This window comes from Lissotriton vulgaris, unplaced genomic scaffold (genome assembly GCF_964263255.1).
Source record: "Lissotriton vulgaris unplaced genomic scaffold, aLisVul1.2 SCAFFOLD_2884, whole genome shotgun sequence".
NCBI classification, from domain to species: domain Eukaryota; kingdom Metazoa; phylum Chordata; class Amphibia; order Caudata; family Salamandridae; genus Lissotriton; species Lissotriton vulgaris.
The window spans coordinates 237,515-243,514 of NW_028255264.1; positions in this window are offsets into that span (position 1 = coordinate 237,515).

The window sequence follows — 6,000 nt, forward strand, 5'->3', positions numbered from 1 at the left end:
AATTAGTATGTACTTTAAGTAGTTTGGAGGCATAGGCAAACTTTCTATTTTTCACTCTGGGAGTTTAAGGCAGGGCCGGGCATCAGAAAAGGACCTGTGACTGGCCACACGACACACACAAGCAAAGGCTGTGTTGCGGCACGCGCAGGATTTATGTATCGTAATAAAAGAATCCTTTATGTTAAAAAAAACCTAGAAATTCTCTGAAAAAATACAAAGGGTAAAGTGACGTTACAGTTATGAGTTGTAATAATATCTTTCTTTACATTAAAAAGTGCCATAAAAATTCAGTGAAAAAACAAAGGTTAAACTGACAATATAGTTAGATGAGAATTTCAGTGACAGTGTTGCATTTCAAACTGAAAAAACACAAAAATTCACCAGTTATAATTATCCTTGGTAACTATAACCTGTGCCCTAAAGTAACTATAAGTCATACCCTCCCCATGCACAGCTAATTACCCCACATATTACATCACTCGTGACATGTTCTGTAACATCATTAATATCATCGCTGCAGTATTTCAAATGAAATCATTGATAACTGAACTGTGCATGGCGGCTGTGGGTCACTCATATATTATTAAAACATCATAGAGTAACACACGTCATTTACTGGCAACACATTTTCTGACCACTAGATTTCCAGACAGCTTTACTGATAAAGGTATTTACAACAAGGGGTGGTGAGGGACAGAGTCTCTGAATTAAGCAGAAAGCTCTTACCCAGTCAAGAGATCAGGGCTAGATCCAACACCGTTTTTTAGCTCACTGCACCATCCCAGTTTCAGAACCTGGCTGTATGCAAATTAGTCTGTTCCTGTCCCAGTGCATGATGGGAACAGGGCAAACCAAACTACAAAAGCCAATTCTTACACTGGGAAGGAAACAAGCTCCCGGGGACCGGTTTCAGGCATTACAGCCGTCTTCGGCCCGGTTTGCTTGAATCCTGATGGTGCAATGAGCAAGGGTCTCACATCTGAGAATACCCTTCCAAGCTTAGGGTGGACAAAAATATATGCCAGAAACCGGTCCCCGGTAGCTTGTCTCCTTTCTTGTGAAGAATTGGCTTGGTAGTTTAGTCTGCCCTGTTCCCATGATGCACTGGGCCAGGGACAGACTGATTTGCATATAGCCAGGTTCTAAGCTGGGATGGGGCAGTGAGATAAATAACGGTGATGGATCAAGCCCTGATCTTTGGACTGGGTAAGAGTGGTCTGCTTAACTCAGACACTCTGTTCATCACCACCCCCTTTTCTAAATCGTTTTTGGCCACTATAGGTGTGGCAGGGTATACTCAGACATGAGTCCCTTTCTCACTGCTCCATCAGGATTCAAGCAAGCCGGGCCGAAGAAGGCTGAAATGCCAGAAACCGGTCCCCGGTAGCTTGTCTCCTTTCTGGTGAAGAATTGGCTTGGTAGTTTAGTCTGCCCTGTTCCCATGATGCACTGGGCCAGGGACAGACTGATTTGCATATAGCCAGGTTCTAAGCTGGGATGGGGCAGTGAGATAAATAACGGTGATGGATCAAGCCCTGATCTTTGGACTGGGTAAGAGTGGTCTGCTTAACTCAGACACTCTGTTCATCACCACCCCCTTTTCTAAATCGTTTTTGGCCACTATAGGTGTGGCAGGGTATACTCAGACATGAGTCCCTTTCTCACTGCTCCATCAGGATTCAAGCAAGCCGGGCCGAAGAAGGCTGAAATGCCAGAAACCGGTCCCCGGTAGCTTGTCTCCTTTCTGGTGAAGAATTGGCTTGGTAGTTTAGTCTGCCCTGTTCCCATGATGCACTGGGCCAGGGACAGACTGATTTGCATATAGCCAGGTTCTAAGCTGGGATGGGGCAGTGAGATAAATAACGGTGATGGATCAAGCCCTGATCTTTGGACTGGGTAAGAGTGGTCTGCTTAACTCAGACACTCTGTTCATCACCACCCCCTTTTCTAAATCGTTTTTGGCCACTATAGGTGTGGCAGGGTATACTCAGACATGAGTCCCTTTCTCACTGCTCCATCAGGATTCAAGCAAGCCGGGCCGAAGAAGGCTGAAATGCCAGAAACCGGTCCCCGGTAGCTTGTCTCCTTTCTGGTGAAGAATTGGCTTGGTAGTTTAGTCTGCCCTGTTTCCATGATGCACTGGGCCAGGGACAGACTGATTTGCATATAGCCAGGTTCTAAGCTGGGATGGGGCAGTGAGATAAATAACGGTGATGGATCAAGCCCTGATCTTTGGACTGGGTAAGAGTGGTCTGCTTAACTCAGACACTCTGTTCATCACCACCCCCTTTTCTAAATCGTTTTTGGCCACTATAGGTGTGGCAGGGTATACTCAGACATGAGTCCCTTTCTCACTGCTCCATCAGGATTCAAGCAAGCCGGGCCGAAGAAGGCTGAAATGCCAGAAACCGGTCCCCGGTAGCTTGTCTCCTTTCTGGTGAAGAATTGGCTTGGTAGTTTAGTCTGCCCTGTTCCCATGATGCACTGGGCCAGGGACAGACTGATTTGCATATAGCCAGGTTCTAAGCTGGGATGGGGCAGTGAGATAAATAACGGTGATGGATCAAGCCCTGATCTTTGGACTGGGTAAGAGTGGTCTGCTTAACTCAGACACTCTGTTCATCACCACCCCCTTTTCTAAATCGTTTTTGGCCACTATAGGTGTGGCAGGGTATACTCAGACATGAGTCCCTTTCTCACTGCTCCATCAGGATTCAAGCAAGCCGGGCCGAAGAAGGCTGAAATGCCAGAAACCGGTCCCCGGTAGCTTGTCTCCTTTCTGGTGAAGAATTGGCTTGGTAGTTTAGTCTGCCCTGTTCCCATGATGCACTGGGCCAGGGACAGACTGATTTGCATATAGCCAGGTTCTAAGCTGGGATGGGGCAGTGAGATAAATAACGGTGATGGATCAAGCCCTGATCTTTGGACTGGGTAAGAGTGGTCTGCTTAACTCAGACACTCTGTTCATCACCACCCCCTTTTCTAAATCGTTTTTGGCCACTATAGGTGTGGCAGGGTATACTCAGACATGAGTCCCTTTCTCACTGCTCCATCAGGATTCAAGCAAGCCGGGCCGAAGAAGTCTGAAATGGCAGAAACAGGTCCCCGGTAGCTTGTCTCCTTTCTGGTGAAGAATTGGCTTGGTAGTTTAGTCTGCCCTGTTCCCATGATGCACTGGGCCAGGGACAGACTGATTTGCATATAGCCAGGTTCTAAGCTGGGATGGGGCAGTGAGATAAATAACGGTGATGGATCAAGCCCTGATCTTTGGACTGGGTAAGAGTGGTCTGCTTAACTCAGACACTCTGTTCATCACCACCCCCTTTTCTAAATCGTTTTTGGCCACTATAGGTGTGGCAGGGTATACTCAGACATGAGTCCCTTTCTCACTGCTCCATCAGGATTCAAGCAAGCCGGGCCGAAGAAGGCTGAAATGCCAGAAACCGGTCCCCGGTAGCTTGTCTCCTTTCTGGTGAAGAATTGGCTTGGTAGTTTAGTCTGCCCTGTTCCCATGATGCACTGGGCCAGGGACAGACTGATTTGCATATAGCCAGGTTCTAAGCTGGGATGGGGCAGTGAGATAAATAACGGTGATGGATCAAGCCCTGATCTTTGGACTGGGTAAGAGTGGTCTGCTTAACTCAGACACTCTGTTCATCACCACCCCCTTTTCTAAATCGTTTTTGGCCACTATAGGTGTGGCAGGGTATACTCAGACATGAGTCCCTTTCTCACTGCTCCATCAGGATTCAAGCAAGCCGGGCCGAAGAAGGCTGAAATGCCAGAAACCGGTCCCCGGTAGCTTGTCTCCTTTCTGGTGAAGAATTGGCTTGGTAGTTTAGTCTGCCCTGTTCCCATGATGCACTGGGCCAGGGACAGACTGATTTGCATATAGCCAGGTTCTAAGCTGGGATGGGGCAGTGAGATAAATAACGGTGATGGATCAAGCCCTGATCTTTGGACTGGGTAAGAGTGGTCTGCTTAACTCAGACACTCTGTTCATCACCACCCCCTTTTCTAAATCGTTTTTGGCCACTATAGGTGTGGCAGGGTATACTCAGACATGAGTCCCTTTCTCACTGCTCCATCAGGATTCAAGCAAGCCGGGCCGAAGAAGGCTGAAATGCCAGAAACCGGTCCCCGGTAGCTTGTCTCCTTTCTGGTGAAGAATTGGCTTGGTAGTTTAGTCTGCCCTGTTCCCATGATGCACTGGGCCAGGGACAGACTGATTTGCATATAGCCAGGTTCTAAGCTGGGATGGGGCAGTGAGATAAATAACGGTGATGGATCAAGCCCTGATCTTTGGACTGGGTAAGAGTGGTCTGCTTAACTCAGACACTCTGTTCATCACCACCCCCTTTTCTAAATCGTTTTTGGCCACTATAGGTGTGGCAGGGTATACTCAGACATGAGTCCCTTTCTCACTGCTCCATCAGGATTCAAGCAAGCCGGGCCGAAGAAGGCTGAAATGCCAGAAACCGGTCCCCGGTAGCTTGTCTCCTTTCTGGTGAAGAATTGGCTTGGTAGTTTAGTCTGCCCTGTTCCCATGATGCACTGGGCCAGGGACAGACTGATTTGCATATAGCCAGGTTCTAAGCTGGGATGGGGCAGTGAGATAAATAACGGTGATGGATCAAGCCCTGATCTTTGGACTGGGTAAGAGTGGTCTGCTTAACTCAGACACTCTGTTCATCACCACCCCCTTTTCTAAATCGTTTTTGGCCACTATAGGTGTGGCAGGGTATACTCAGACATGAGTCCCTTTCTCACTGCTCCATCAGGATTCAAGCAAGCCGGGCCGAAGAAGGCTGAAATGCCAGAAACCGGTCCCCGGTAGCTTGTCTCCTTTCTGGTGAAGAATTGGCTTGGTAGTTTAGTCTGCCCTGTTCCCATGATGCACTGGGCCAGGGACAGACTGATTTGCATATAGCCAGGTTCTAAGCTGGGATGGGGCAGTGAGATAAATAACGGTGATGGATCAAGCCCTGATCTTTGGACTGGGTAAGAGTGGTCTGCTTAACTCAGACACTCTGTTCATCACCACCCCCTTTTCTAAATCGTTTTTGGCCACTATAGGTGTGGCAGGGTATACTCAGACATGAGTCCCTTTCTCACTGCTCCATCAGGATTCAAGCAAGCCGGGCCGAAGAAGGCTGAAATGCCAGAAACCGGTCCCCGGTAGCTTGTCTCCTTTCTGGTAAAGAATTGGCTTGGTAGTTTAGTCTGCCCTGTTCCCATGATGCACTGGGCCAGGGACAGACTGATTTGCATATAGCCAGGTTCTAAGCTGGGATGGGGCAGTGAGATAAATAACGGTGATGGATCAAGCCCTGATCTTTGGACTGGGTAAGAGTGGTCTGCTTAACTCAGACACTCTGTTCATCACCACCCCCTTTTCTAAATCGTTACTGATAAAGGTGTCTGGCACACAAATTATGATGTATGGAAGTCGGGTTTCAGTGAATATCCTTTGTGCATCACCCAGTAAAACTGTCTTGATTTGTTTTGATCCTTTTAAAATGTTTGTTCCAATCACGCTTCAGAATTTCAAAATAATGGATTTCATTTTGCTTTCCAAACTGCTGATATATTCTGAAATAAATAAGCAGTTAAGAAATGTAAGATGTTGGGTGTTAGAAAAAATGACACCCTGTAGCCTTTCCTTTCACACTCTATTCACACCAGCGAGATTTAAACAAAGTTCACTTTAAAAACACCAATCGCTTTGGAATCAGAGTAAGAAAAGTAAACACCAATCCCCATGTTAACAGAGTAAGCAGGAATTTGTCAGAAGACGTAGCCCTAAAAATGACTGCTGCCTTAAAAGCACAGCAGATGTGAAACATATGTGATGAGATAAATACAAAATGTAAAGGCACCGTTATTTATTACTCTTTTGCGACACCCCAAAAATGTACTGGTGGCCCACAGTTAGGGGAACGCTGTTCTATGATATTGATTGATTGACTTATTGGAATATACATTAATTCTAAAATAAAT